This window comes from Ahaetulla prasina, chromosome 3 (genome assembly GCF_028640845.1).
Source record: "Ahaetulla prasina isolate Xishuangbanna chromosome 3, ASM2864084v1, whole genome shotgun sequence".
NCBI classification, from domain to species: Eukaryota; Metazoa; Chordata; class Lepidosauria; order Squamata; family Colubridae; genus Ahaetulla; species Ahaetulla prasina.
This window is the reverse complement of record NC_080541.1, coordinates 9,248,701-9,264,783: the sequence shown is the minus strand read 5'-3', so window position 1 is coordinate 9,264,783 and position 16,083 is coordinate 9,248,701. Positions and strand designations below refer to the sequence as shown.

The window sequence follows — 16,083 nt, the reverse complement described above, 5'->3', positions numbered from 1 at the left end:
AAAATCATTATGTCCAAGGAGATTAAGCTCCAGATAGAAAATATGAGCTATAAAGAATAATCTTGTTCATGTTTACTCAAAAAAGAATCCTGTTGAACCAATAGCACTTGTTCACCCTTTCAAAATCACTTTACATTTTCAGTTCTGCAAAAAATAAAAGACTCTGCAAGAAAACCAGTTTTCCTATTTATAAGAGATATTTAGCATTACATGCAGTTAAAAAATGTCAGGCACAAAGAATCAGAAATACATGGTAAATTATAATTCAGAAAGAGTTTATTACTCAAGTCAATATACAAGGATCTAGTAAACTAAAGTTTGATTTTAATTAGTAACAGAAAATGGTCAATGGAATTTAAGTTGGACTTGGACTGTTTAGGGCAAAGTAATGATTCTAAACTTATGACATGCTTAACTCCTCCCCTCCAGCTACCTGCTTTTTCCTTACATATTATGCTTTCATGGAAAGTTTGAAAGTGTTTGCTTTCTTCTACCTAGTTTTTGGAGCTTCATCTTCCCTGAAGACTCTTTGAAAAATAACTTTGATGCTCTCCCTGGACGGAGCTTGTTTCTTTCTCCCAACCAGAAAATATATCACTGGGTTAACACTGCTATTTAGGCAAGTGCTCAGACTAAAGTAGGAATGGAATTCAGGACCTTCAAAGAAATACTTCATCTCAGGAAAATAATCAATGAGCAGGAAGATATATAATGGAACACTAAGAATAAGGAAACAGAGAAGGGTAATTAAGATCATCATTAAAAGTCTTTTGCGTTTGATCTTTTGGGATTTAAGGCATATTTTGATGAAAAGGATCAGAGTCGAGATTATGATCAATGGAAGACAAAGCAAAGCAGTCACAACCAAATGGAGACTTGGAATGGTAATATATGCAAATTCAGATTCCATAATGTTTGGAATTCTGCCCAAGAGGAAAGAGCAGATCCAAATAAGGGCACACACAAAAGGGGACAAATGTTTTGGCCAGGAGCAGCGATGCCAAATTGGGAACTGGGCAGCCACACACCGGTCAATGCTGATGGCTGTCAGAAGAAAGAGACCATTGATATACATGATGTGGGAGAGGAAAAAGATCCACAGGGGTATTTTTCCAGGTATAAAATATGTAAAAAAATCACTGCAATATATAGCCATAAATAGGAGGAATCCAAAGTCGGCAATAGCTAAATTAAGAATCAATATTGTGAAAGGGTTTCTCTTAATCTGAAAGCCGAGTAGCCAGATAACAATTCCATTTAATGGGAGTCCTATACAGCAGGTGATTAACGTGGCCGACAGTATGATACTTCCCGAATTGATGGATATATTTTGGTAGTCAAAGAAATCATTGGTAGTGTTATATTCAGAATACTCTGTTGTATCATTGACGTTCTCCAGACTGAAATCCATCAAGAGACTTCTGTAAGGCTCCAAAAAATTCTTCTTTTAGAATGGAAATTCCTATCTGAAGAAAAGGAAGAAGAGTGGATTCAGTAATTGCTCAAAAATCATCGCATCTTCATCTCTGTCTTTTCCATGGAAACATTAAGCCAATATTTTGACCTCGGCTAATAATAATAATGATAATATAGGGACGCGGTGGCTCAGGGGCTAGGACGTTGAGCTTGTTGATCGAAAGGTCGGCAGCTCAGCGGTTCGAATCCCTAGTGCTGCCGTGTAACGGGGCGAGCTCCCGTTATTTGTCCCAGCTTCTGCCAACCTAGCAGTTCGAAAGCATGTAAAATATGCAAGTAGAAAAAATACTATGGTGGGAAGGTAACAGCGTTCTGTGCGCCTTTGGTGTTGAGTCATGCCAGCCACCTGACCATGGAGACGTCTCCGGACAGCGCTGGCTCTTTGGCTTTGAAACGGAGATGAGCACCGCCCCCTAGAGTCGGCAACGACTATTTATTTATTTATTCATATTTTTATACCGCCCTTCTCCAAAGACTCAGGGCGGTGTACAGCCAATAAAACAACAAGAATCCCCAAAAATTTAAAATACACTATCAAATTTAAAAAACTGATTCAATCGCTGTAACATTAAAATATTAGCTAAAATTTATCAAAACTAAAACCTAGGTAAAACCCTATAAAAAACCCACTAAAATCCCCATACTAAAATCAATCAGGCCAGCCCCGCTTGGTGAAAAAAGAAAGTCTTGAGCTCGCGCTTAAAGGTCCGGAGATCAGGGAGGAGACGGAGTCCCACCGTATGTGTGAGGGGAACCGTTACCTTTACCTTTAATAATATGTAAAATCCAGTCAAAACGACCAGCTGACTGTGCCACCAACTATAGTAATAACAACAATAGATGATCATTTACCAGATCATGATAGATGATCATTTACCAGATCAGTTTTTGCCTGAGCAAACATGACCCACAGTAAGTGCTGGAATTCCAGGGTATCTGGTGGCAAGTGGGCTACAGAATTTAGGACTGTTGGCTAAGCAACTGAGGCCAGCAGTTGTTAGGACTACTACTGAAACAATAAGGAGACATGAGAACAGTCTTCCAGGATTTAAGGTGCTACCACAAAGAAGAGGGGGTCAACCTATTCTCCAAAGCACCTAAAGGCACAACAAGAAGCAATGGATGGAAACTAATCAAAGAAAGAACCAGCCTAAAACTAAGGAGGAATTTCCCGACAGTGAGAACAATTAATCAGTGGAATGACTTGCCTCAGAAAGTTCTGAGTGCCCCATCATTGGATGCTTTCAGAAAGAAACTGAATAACCTTTTGTCTGAAATGGTATAGGGTCTCCTACTTGAGCAGTGCGTTGAACTAGAAGACCTTCAAGGTCCCTTCCAATTCTATTGTTCAACGATATGAAAAATCAGGTGCAGAAATTACTAGTTAAGTGGCTGAATATTACTGCATTTTCTTATCTCTAAGATCATCCAAATGTCTTACCTATTTGAAAATATTGGTCCCAAAGTTTTCAACATTGGTGAGATTGCTATGTGATGTTGTTGGTGGCTAGAGCAGCCAATGGTGACCAAAGCGGAACAAGTTTCAGAGAGAAAAATAATAGTTTTTAAGTCCTCTTCAGGTTAATTGTAGTTCAGCAGAGGAATAAAAGTAGATTCTACCCATACTACGCTTTCCTTGCAATGTCCAAAAATTGTCATACATTGGAGCAGCGGTGATAGTAATATGATCATCTGCAGAACAAGTTATTTCTGTTCTGGGATCTTGTTAAAAGTCTCACACGATGAGATATATTTTTGGTTCTGCATAATCAACATAAGCATCAAGTGATAAGACAATTTGATTCCTGTTTATGCAAGATAACCACCAACTGTAGAAGAAGAGACTGCCCATGAGCCTTGGGAACTGTATTTCAATTGAATTGAATTTCTCGTCTGAGAAGTTTTATTATGAACTTCCGATTCTAAATCTCTCGCCTTCATCCTAAACATGACAGAAATTCCTCTTTGTTTATAGCTGTACTATACTCTTTCTCATGTAGACGAAGAGTTAATTCAAGGGTCTGGATTTATAGGGGCAGAAGGGGAGGTCTTCTAAAAGAAGCTTAGTGCTGTCACCTCACTGCCATGGAGCGGTGTTATCAAATGCCGGTGTATTTGGTATACAAATTAATCTGCATGGCTAAGGATCATATGGACCTTACTTAGCCAGCTCCGTCTCTTCTTGGCATTTTCCTATTTTACTCCAAAGAATCTTGTGATGCCTGCCAACACAGCTAGACTCAAGAGGTAACGTTCCTTTTTAGAGGGGAATAGAAGAAGACTTAAAATCAACAATTTACATTATCTAGATATCTATTTAGGAACAAAATGTCATCATTCTGAGTAATGAATTCCGGGGAGTCAGGACTCAGACACTCGGATCAGAATTTTTTCTTGGCCAATTATGATTGGGCACACAAGGAATTTGTCTTAGGTGCATATGCTCTCAGTGTACATAAGGAGAATAAAATACATTCATCAAGAATAAAAAGATACCCCTGTTTCCCCCAAAATAAGACATCCCCTGATAATAAGCCCAATCGGGCTTTTGAGTGCATGGCTATAAGGCTAAGCGCTTATTTCAGGGTTCAAAAATATATAAGACAGGGTCTTATTTTCAGGAAACACTGTATAACACTTAGTGATAGTCAAGGTTACTAATAAGCTAACAAATTGTACTAGGAAACAAATAAAAACAATATAAATTGAGAAATACAAGCAAGATGGTTATAGTAATAAATGGGAAGAGATAGATACTAGTAAGGGAGAGAAGAATAATAGTAATATAGTCTTAGTAAATTATTTGACAGTGTTGAGGGAATTATTTGTTTAGCAGAGTGATGGCATTCGGGGGGAAAACTGTTCTTGTGTCTACTTATTCTTGTGTGCAGTGCTCTATAGCGTCATTTTGAGGGTAGAAGTTGAAATAATTTATGTTTCATTTATAAAAAATTATTTTTCATTTATAAAACAATTTGTGTAAAACAATTTAGAGGCAAAAGCTTTGCAAATATATAGGAAATAACCACACTTAAAATAATAAATGGTACTTTTTTAAAAAAATCATTCAGTAAAATGTATTCCTGACAGTAGTTGTTCTAATATAAAAAATAATGTATATGATATCAGACAAACAATTTCATATTATGATGTAAAAAAGAATTATATGAAGTTGGACATTTTCTGTATAAATATCTTCGCTTTGGAAATTCTGAATACAGCAATATTTCTTTTTTATATTTTTTGGCGTTAGCTACTTTGTTCAATAAATGTGTTTTTTATTTTTTAAATAAAATAAAATTCATTTGTTTTTGAATTTTTTTTATTTTTTGCACATAAACAACAACATACAGTATATCTTTTCTGAACAAAATATCAGCCAGGTACATGTTTACATCCAATTTGGTTTTTTCCAACACTCCTTATATGCTTTCATCAATATATTTTCCTTCTTCCTTTTTTTTTATTTCCCTATTTGCATGTCTCTTGAAAATCCATCCCCAATTTTAATCTTTAATCAACTTTATCTCTCTTCCCCCCCTTTTTTCCCCATTTATGTTAAATCATTGTATTCCCACTTACTAATGTCTTTCTTTTCAATCTTCTGAATAGCATCAACATCAATCATATCTTTACATTTCCATGACAGTATTTAAATGGTTATCCTATAAAAAAATAAAATAAAAAACAAGCAAAACTCTATTTTTTTAAAAAGAAAATTGCTTTAAAATTTATATGTGCATTCAATAAAAAACACATTTGAAAAAAAAAGAGGGAATATACAAATATTAGACTTTTTGAAATGTGTTTTTTATAGAACGCACATATTATTTATGGCTTTCAAGCATGAATGTAGAGCGATAGAAACGCTTCACAAAAATTCCCCCTTTGTAGTTTTCTTATTCAACCCACATATTTATGGATTTGAAATGATTATACGATGTTAGGGACACTTCACAATATGCTTTCCTCTGTAGTTTCCTGCTCTTCCGTGCTTCCCTTCTCATCCTTGAAGACTCTTTGCAGAGCAACCTTGTAAGATGCTCTGGACTGATCCTTTCCCCTCTTCTTCCTCCCCACTAAGAAATAAAGAAGAGGGTTGATGCTGCTATTGAGAGTGGCACATCCTATCCCAGTGGTGAAGAGGACAGGAAGATGGAAACCAAAATGATAAACGACATATAAGGCATTCATTGGGAGAGAAAAAAGGAGGAAGAAGAGGAGAGCCAGCAAGATGGTGGTGAGCACTTCCTTTGCTTGCGTTGCGATTTAGACCTCATACGAATCCAGAGGGTCACAGTGGACACAACCATGAGAGGCGTACAAAGTAAACCATTCACAATCAGCTGGTAAAGCAAAGGTGAACTTCCAAAGCTCTTGGTTTGATACAGAATGTAGTGCAGCGCAGAGAGCAGGAAGGAGAGGATCCAGATGAAGCTACAAACAAAGGTGGAGAGATTTGGGGGACGATGGCAGCGATGCCAGAGTGGGAAGAGGACAGCCACGCACCTGTCCAGGCTGATGGCCGTCAGCAGAAACTGGCTAGCAGAATAGGTGAAGGAAAAGAGCTCGAAAAACAAGAAGAAAAGGGTTTGGACAATGTAAGTTCTTTCGTAAAGAGTTGACACCGCGACAAATATAGCTGCAATAATGAGGGATGTGAGGACCCCAAAATCAGCGATGGAGAGATTCAAGATGAAAGTGGTGAAATGATTCCTCTTAATGGAAAAGGCCAGGAGATAAATTGTCGTTCCATTACCTACAAGACCTAAAATACAAATAAGGGCAATGAAGCCATTGAGAAGATTCCGTGTTAAACTTTCAAACAGTTGATCATCTGGAGAAGATGTTTCTGGTATTTTAGAAATATTCAGAGCGGTGTTCATAGTCTCGATAATATGGAAAGAATTGTTGCCCTCCAAAATACTTTCTAAATGGATGCTTTAAAAAAAAGAAAAGAGTATCAGTTCTCATATACAAACACACACACACACACTTTAATTTTTCACTTACACATATGTGGGGTTTTTTTTCACCATCTGATGGAAATTACAGTTCTAAAGTCAATGCTTTTTATGAGGCTGGAGAATTGCTGTACTCAATAGAGACCAAGCTTTTCACCCCAAAATCTTCAAGATGCATTTCAGTAAAATCCCCACCAATCCCTATAATTAGACGTTCTGGTTGAGGGCAGACTAGGATTATTGGGTATCTGAATAAGCAAAGGACAACCCCAAAAAACAGAAAAGAAAAACTAAGGTGGGGGGGGGGGACATGCTACTTTTTTTTTGGAGTATAAGACACACTTTTTCCCCCCTGAAGAAGGGTGAAAATTTGGGTGTGTCTTAGAAACTGAAGGTAGCCCTGCCCACCAGCTGACCTCTGCCTCCCAGCAATTTACCTCCTTGCAGCAAGCAGCAAACAGCCCGTTTCCACTTCAGCACAGCCTGATTAGGACAGGCTGTGCTATCGGTTGGATTGGCCTCCTGACCCTCAGCTGTTTCAGGCTGCAGGAATTGCCAGTGCCTACAAACGCGGGCCTCCGCTGTTTGCTACAAGGAGGCAAATTGCTGGGAGGCAGATTTTTTTTCTCTTGTGCTAATCAGGCTGTGCTGAAAATGAAAATGAAACTAAAGCAGGCTATTTGCTCTTTGCTACAACGAGACAAATTGCTGGGAGGCAGAGGCAGATTTTTTTTCTTATTTTCCTCCCCCAAAAAGGTAGGTGCGTCTTATATTTCGGAGTGTCTTATACTCCAAAAGGTACAGTAATATTTGCATTTACATTCTTTGGAGAGGATACCAAGTATGAATACAGGCACACAATTGCAAATATGCATTGAAAGGAATGTGCTAGCACAGTGATGGTGAACCTTTTTTAGTGCCAAGAAGGGAGAGAGTGCGGGCACACGCAGCACCAAGTGCCTAAAAGGGAGTTGTCGTGTCCCACTCCTCCGCTGACGGCCGGGTCAGGGAAATCCAAATCAGGCGTGCCTCTGCAGCTCTGCCAAAGTCCTAGCAAAGTCCTCAGGGCAGGCAGGAGACCAGAAAGTGACTTCAGCAAGATATGTTTAGACTTTGCCTGACTCAGAGAATGCCAGAAAGCAGGTCCTTTATATAGGCCATGGGGTGTGGCTCCATGACTCAGCACTTATCCAGGCCTGCCCCTCCCTTCCTTCTGTTGCCTCCGCCTATCAAGTCTTCTGACGCGAGGGTCACTCCAGTCTGCAGCTGGACCTTGGCAATTGACCTCCCTCAGGCTCACATGCTGTGGAGGAGGGGGAGGGGTCTAGTTGCTCCGCTTGCCTGGGCATGGAGCCAGAGCTGGGGGCTGGAGATACTTCCTCCTCTTCAGCCTGTCTGGGCATGGAGACAGGGCTGGGGCTGGGAGGCATACTAGGACATTCCTCCATGTTCGGAAGTAGATAAGAAGGCCCCGGCTGTGATGAGATCGGACAAGACACAACAGGAGCACTTCACACGCATCAGCCTACAACCAGGAAGAGGAGCTGCCCAGAGGGCATGCATGCACCGGATAAGGTACTTCTGGTTTCCAGTGCACACATGCATGCTGGCCAGCAAGTCTTCTGCTTACTGCCATGCATGTGCATGCACCAATCAGCTGGCCAGCATGCATGATCACACTGGAAAACAGAAGACCAGCTCTTCCAGTTTCCAGCACTGCCGCACGCACAAAGGCCAGCTTGATCGTCATGTGTGAATGCGTGCCAGAAACCCAGAAGAGGAACGGGCAACAACGCATGTGCCAGGCAACATGGCACCACGTGCCACCTCGGGCATGCATGCCATAGGTTTGCCGTCACAGTGCTAGTACTATCAGTTAGTCTTCAATGCATAACTGAGAAAGGTCTTGTCAGTATCAAGCTTTAATAAATGCTCATTGCATTTTATGGTTGTGAGAGTTGGACCATAAGGAAGGCTGAGTGCCGAAGAATCGATGCTTAAAATTGTGATGCTGGAGAAGACTCTTGAGAGTCCCTTGAACTGCAAGGAGATCCAATGAGTCAATCCTAAAGGAAAGCAACACGTTCTTTGGCCGTTCTTTGGAAGGACAGATACAGAGGCCAAAGCTGAAATACGCTGGCCACCAAATAAGAAGAAAGGACTCATTGGAAAAGGCTCTGATGTTGGGAAAGATGGAAGGCAAAAGGAGAAGGAAACAGCAGAGGATGAGATGGTTAAGTTCATCCATACCATGAATATGAATTTGGGCAAACTTCGGGAGATGTTGGAGGACGGAAGGGGGCCTGGCATGTTATGGTCCATGGGATCATGAACAGTCAGATATAATTTAGTGATTGAACAACAAATGCCCCAGTGAAAAACTACTTGATACTCAAAAGTCCAGAAACCTCTAAGGGTATGCGTGCCAGAGTGAGAAAATGAGGGGGCAAGATGCCAGACACCTAGTAACCTGAGGTTAGAGAATGTTACAATCAAAAGTTCTGGAGAGCATCAGGTTGAACATAATCTTTTTCCCACGTCAAGGAAAAAGAGCTTGTGGGCCAACAGGTAGACCACGTATATGACAGTTGTCATCTGGTCAAGAACAAATGCCATACAAAGATTACATGGAGCATACCAAAGGAAAGCTAACAGGAGTGATGATGTAATTCTACCTCACAATTACTCCAACCTTGACTTCTATGGGGAATGTATCTGCCAACAGTAGATTTCTGGTCTGAAAACAAGTACGGTTCTAAGTGTGATCCAGAAATTTGAGGTTGAGGGCTACCTGAGGCCTCCCTATACATCAGGTGTGTCAGACTCAATTTCATTGAGGACCACATCAAGGTTGTGTTTGACCTTGGGGGCCAGGGTGGGCGTGGCCAGCTTGGCATCACTCTTGTTGGGGGAGCCTGTGGCCCGAGCACTCTGCCAGAGAAAACAGGCTCCCAAGCTCCGTTTTCAGGTGGGATGGCCTCCTGCAACCCCCTGCCAGCAAAAACGGAGCTCAGGAGGGCTGCATTTTTGTTGGCAGAGGCACCGTGGGTCAGTTCTTGACTATCTCTAGGGCAGCCCCGTGGGCCAGATCTAAGCACCTCGCAGGCTGGATTCAGTCCACGGACCTTGATTTTGATACCCCTGCTATATACATCCTTGAGTAGGACATGGGGGAAAGTATTAGGATTCAGGGTTTTGTTGTTACTTTGTAATCCATTTTTGTCCTCTTTTCTTTTTCTGGGATTATAATGGACTGAAATGAATTTTATGTCTTCCACTTTCTGCTTGGTTTCTCTTCTGTTCTTTCTTTTCTTTCCAACTTTATCTATACAATACTAGAACTTTTATGTCTGTTTGATGCTTCATAATATACGTAAATAAGTCTAGGTCAATAACATTTGCAACTTTGGAGCTCTTTATTTATCTGAGTTCCGTTCCATCTGGTTTCTGCTGGAAGTGAGAAAGTTTGGCTTTTAAGACTCTGCCAACTTTATACATGCTGTCAATGGAAGCTTCCTAATAATCCTCAATTGGGGATGAGCTTTGTCCCTTGTCAGACTCCTGCACTGAATCAAAACAATCCTCACTGATTCTCTTGGGATGTCTTTGGACATTCACAAATGTTACGAAACAGTTGGAAGGCTGCAGTCCTGCAAAGAAAATAGTTTGTACTATACAGTATTATACTTACATGTTGTCATACTCATAGACAAAACGAGAAATGCTGGAATCGTTGTCATGGAGATATTCTTTAGAGAGGAAGCAATTATAGTTAGTCATGATTATGATCAGTAATATTAGGCAGTGAAAATACTAACATGTTTTAGACCAGTGGTTCTCAACCTGTGGGTCGGGACCCCGTTGGGGGTCGAATGACAATTTGCCAGGGGTCGCCTAAGACCATCTGAAATATGGGCAGTATACTTGAGAGTTGAAGAATCGCACTCCAATGGTTGACTCCACAAGCCAGCTGCAGGCTCTTCAAATCGCTAGCCAAATTCGGCTTCAGGCGCGATGAATTAAAAAAGAGAGAAATCTTTGCTCTGATGTCTTCCTCTCAAGCCAGCTGCAATCACTCCCAATCGCTAGCCTAATCTGGCTTCAGACGCGATAAACTTAATAGGGGAGGAGTCTCTGCTTTAATGCCTTCGTCCTCAAGGCCATCGCAAGCAGTTCAGATCGCTAGTCAATACAGCTTCAGCGCGATAAATTCAAAATGAAAATAATTTTACGGTTGGGGTTGCCACATCGCAGGGAATTGTATTAAAGGGGTCGCCACATCGTAGGGAATTGTATTAAAGGGGTCGCAGCACTATAAAGGTTGAGAACCACTGTTTTAGACACTTTTCCATATTTAAGTTTATGTGTTTTTGTTTGTGGGTCTTTGTAATGATTGTAGGCCAATAATCAATTTAGAACTAAGGAGAAATTTCCTGACAGTTAGAACAATGAATCAGTGGAACAACTTGCCTCCAGAAGTTGTGAATGCTCCAACACTGGAAGTTTTAAAGAAGAGACTGGACAACCATTTGTCTGAAGTAGTGTAGGGTTTCCTGCCCAAGTAGGGGGTTGGACTAGAAGACATCCAAGGTCCCTCCCAACTCTGTTATTTTATTCTGTTCTGTTCTGTTCTGTTCTGCTCTGCTCTGCTCTGCTCTATCAGTCTCTATGTTGACTTCAACCTTTGTGTCCCTCCAAAGGACAATTTTGGGATGATGTTGCTTACAGGAAATCACAGTTATCAGTGTGTTAGTATTCTTACATTCTCCGTAAGACTTACTTTATGAAAAATCCCCTCAGGAACCATTTTGTAAATGCATCTATTGAATGTTTTCAAAATGTCAACATCCCGCCAACCCACAACCCTAGGAGGGGAAGGACAACAGTGATCCATCTAGTTTAAATTTTGAAATAAACTTATGAATATTATGAACACTTGGGATTTTCTTCATCAGCAGTACCTTTCCAGGAAAGGAAGATGATATAATATATGCTGTTCTTACCTTCCGTTAAATTAAATAAAAATTCCATTGTGCAAACCGTGTGTAGAAAACTTCAAATCTAAGGAGGACAATCCGGGACACTGCAATTTAAGGGGAAATATAATTATTTAAAAAAAGCAAACTTGTCTGTTTTTATTGCCAAAATGTCTTAAAGGAATTGTGTCCTTGAGGAATTCAAAGTCACTGTAGGCATGCTTTCCAAAACAGGTTCACAAGACACAAGACAGGTTCAAACATCCTTAGCTTTCAATCACGCAGTCAAAGTTTATTTACAGTCCAAAACCAAACACAGTCAAGGGAACCAGCAACAATTATGGAAAAGGAATTTTTAAAAACGAATGATAAAATCTTTTAAATGTTAGCAGCTAACAATTAATAGCAAGAATAGAACCTGATCAGCTATTGAAAGGATTCTCACTGCTTGAGGAGTTTGCCATTGTTCACAAAGATTGATGACTTGTCACTGATCAGCAAGACAGGGGTGAAATCCAGCAGATTCTGGAGAATCGGTAGCAGAAATTTTGAGTAATTCGGAGACCCGCCAAATACCACCTCTGGCTGGCCCCAGAGTGGGGTGGGAATGGAGATTTTGCAGTATTCTTCCCCTGGAGTGGGGTGGGAGTGGAGATTTTGCAATATCCTTCCCCTAGGAGTGGGGAGGGAATGGGGATTTTGTAGTATCCTTCCCCTGGAGTCGGGTGGGAATGGAGATTTTTGCAGTATCCTTCTTCTGCCATGCCCACCAAGCCACGCCCACCAAACCACACCACACCCACCAAGCCACGCCCACAGAACCGGTAGTAAAAAAAAAAATGGATTTCACCACTGCAGCAAGATATTCCAAACAAGATGCCTAAACCATGAATACTAATGCAAGCTTTATTGTAAGATTACAGTAACAAAATCTTGCAAGATTGTCTCTACTTTTACTTAGAAAATTAGTGAGGATCCTTCTGAGCTGTTTTCCACTACCTTGGTGTCCTTTGGTGGGCTGAGTTATCTTTTACATAATGGTTGTTTAGTCTTTGGCTCTTCCTTCTGTCTCTCAAGATAATTCCCCCATACTGTAAGATTTAATTTTAAGAATTCTGAAAAGATTAAATCTTTAGCAGGGGCATCGCTATTTTTACATCACTGTAAAGACTATGAGGCGGTATATAAATCTAAGTGCTATTTTTATTATTGAGAAATTAGATTTTGAACCTTTGTGTGTGAAATTACACTGAGCCACTCTGGTGGCTCAGCAGACTAAGTCTGTCTGTTATTAACACAGCTGCTTGCAATTACTGCAAGTTCAAGTCCCACCAGGCCCAAGGTTGACTCAGCCTTCCATCCATTATAAGGTAGGTAAAATGAGGACCCCGATTGTTGGGGGCAATAAAAGTTGACTTTGTATATAATATACAAATGGATGAAGACTACTGCTTAACACTGTGTAAGCCGCCCTGAGTCTTTGGAGAAGGGCGGGATATAAATTTGAATTTAAAAAAAAAACTAGAGGCCATTTAGAGGGGATTATGGGAGGTTGCAATATTGTCCGCAACCTTGATCATTATTCCCCAATCACCATCTATTATTGTAGAATTTTATTTATTCAATTTTTTATTTTTATTTATTCAATTTTCAATTGGAAATTAAGAGGATAGATTCAGACAGACAGATTACCAGAGTTGGAAGGGACTTTAGAGGTCATCCAGTCCAACCTCCCACCCAAGCAGGAGACCCTATAGCATTTCTGACAAATGGAAGTCCAGTCTCTTCTTGAAAGCTTTCAGTGATGAACAACTTCTGAAGGCAAGCTGTTCCATTGGTTGATTGTTCTTTAGTTCACTCAAGAGCCAAGTTTCAAAACAATTCCATTGACTTGAGAAATATGGGCAGAAGATAATAAACGCGCAACCAGAAGAAAGTTGTGGAATTTGTGTTTATATATAACTGCAGTGAGATTATTATATGCTCAAAAGTGGAAAGGTTCATCACTGCGTACAATGGAGAAATGGCTGGTGAAGATGATGTCACTTTTAGAGATGCCTAAATTATCTCTGTTTATTTTTTAAAAGAAAAAGACAATCAGTATAATTGACTGAAATCCCCTTATAGACATTTTGCATGAAACAGGGGAAAAAATCCATTTATGTTTTCAGGGGGAACAAATGGATAATAGAAAAAGTGAGATTTTTTTTCAATCATAGAGTAAGAGTCTTTAGAGATTCTCAGGTCATGGATGCCCCAATGGTGTTTTTTCAGGAGGCAACTGGACTTGTTGCCTTCTGGAAAAAAAAAAATCCAGTTGCCTCCTGAAAAAGTACCTTTGGGACATTTCAAATGAACAGTGCATACAACAATTCAGAATGGATTTGACATAAAAGTAGGGGTTTTTTTATTTGCATTTATATCCCGTCCTTTTCCGAAGACTCAGGGCGGCTTATACTGTGTTAAGCAATAGTCTTCATCCATTTGTATATTATATACAAAGTCAACTTTATTGCCCCAACCATCTGGGTCCTCATTTTACCTACCTTATAAAGGATGGAAGGCTGAGTCAACCTTGGGCCTGGTGGGACTTGAACTTGCAGTAATTGCAAGCAGCTGTGTTAATAACAGACAGACTTAGTCTGCTGAGCCACCAGAGGCCCTTTGAAAAAGTTTGAAAGAAAGGTTAAAAGGTTTGGTTTGGTAGCAGCAATGCCTCAAATAGAAAGTCTATACAGAGAGTGGAAAGGACAGCTGAGAAGATTACAGGAAGTTTGCTTCCCATTATTCAGGATGCTGCTTATAAGCACTATGTGCTTAGAGCTCAAAGTATCATTAGAGACCCCACACACTCACTTTATGGTCGGTTTTTGTTACTCCCCTCTGAGAGGAAGTTTCAAAGTATTTATAGCAGGACCAGAAATACTTCATAACAGCTTTGTTCCCTATGCCATCCATTTGATAAATGCACAAGTTTTGTTTTTCTCGCCATCTACATGTATATATCTGAACTAGACTGTGTTGTTTCTATGTGTCATATACTATATGTGGGTACATGCATAATTTTGTATTTATTATTTATGTATTTATGTATTTATCATATTTATCTAGTGTGTATTGGAGATGGTGACTCTTTGAGAGCTGTATGCAACACAATTTCATTTTAATGTATGCTGATTAGTGTACATTCAAAGTGACAATAAAATTATTATTCTATTCTATTATTCTATTCTAACTACAGATCCCGCACATCCCGGACATAATTTGTTTCAACTTCTACCCTCAAAAAGATATTATAGGGCACTGCACACCAAAACAACTAGACACAAGGACAGTTTTTCCCCGAATGCCATCACCCTGCTTAACAACTAATTCCCACAACACTGTCAAATAATTTACTAAGACTGTATTACTATTATTCTTCTCTTCCTTACTAGTATCTATCTCTTCCCACTTATTACTATAACCATGTTGCTTGTATCTTTCAATTGTATTGTTTTTATTTGTCTCCTAGTACGATTTGATAGCTTATTAGTAACCTTGACCATCACTAAGTGTTGTATTTTTTTATTCTTGATGAATGTATTTTATTTTGTTCTCCTTATGTACACTGAGAACATATACACCTAAGACAAAGTCCTTGTGTGTCCAATCACACTTGGCCAATAAAGAATTCTATTCTATTCTACAGGTATTCTATTCTATTCTATTCTATTCTATTCTATTCTATTCTATTCTATTCTATTCTATTCTATTCTATTCTATTCTAACTGGAAAAGGAAAGATGGCATTGTTGTGTTTTTTTACTCTTTCTGTTAGCTGTTCTATCAAGGGAGATTCCTGTAGTAGACAGGGCATTCCTTGATTGCTCACAACTTTGGCCTGTAGAACTGTTCATGAGTTTCCCAAGGGGTTGAACTGATTACTTATAGTAAATAAACAAGTTGCCCCTACTGGCTTGCAGTTCATAGAGCAGATCATCAATTCTTAGATGCTTCTAGGATTTTCTTGGGTTTTTGTGCCCAGATATTGAGCGATTCCTCTTCGTCTTTCTCCCATGAAGAAAAAAGTTCTCAGATAAAAGACATTCAACCAAAGCCAAACACACACCAGTCAACAAGTCAAAGATGGGAAGATTGCTATCACACTATCTTGAGAAAAAAGTTGAGTTCTAATATTGGCCAAAGGATCCTGTGGAATTAGCTGATCTCATACTAATAGTCCCCAAGTCTTATTTTCAACTCAAAAATGAGTATTTTCCAAATAACTATTACCACAAAAGAAACTCTGCCTTTACTGTAGACATACCTGATGATGAATCCAGATGGGAACAGTTGGTCAAAGCAAGGATCTAAGCATGAGGTTTCTTTTTCATTGAATCCTCTTAGCCTGCACTTGATGTAACTGCAGTTGAGAAGGAGAATGGCCAAGCTGCAAATTTCTCAGAAAAAAATAAAAAAAGAAATTGCACAACATTCTTCTCTGAATTTTGCAATGTTATATGTTATCGCACACAGTATGCTTGAAACCATGATCTTGAAACACGGAACAACCAAAAGCTATCTGATAGAGAAGCAATCTAATCTGGACGTCAAATTCCTGGAATCAAGGCCCATTGAAGAAGTGATGTTTTACGTTAGCGATTGTTAAATGTGACAGCAACTTCC

General features: G+C 39.7%; 1 pseudogene; it reads right to left on the bottom strand.

The window, feature by feature from the left end:
- Window positions 1-5,292: 5,292 nt before the first annotated feature.
- On the bottom strand, window positions 5,293-15,791 carry LOC131196314 (proto-oncogene Mas-like; annotated as a pseudogene).
- Between the last annotated feature and the right edge of the window lie 292 nt (window positions 15,792-16,083).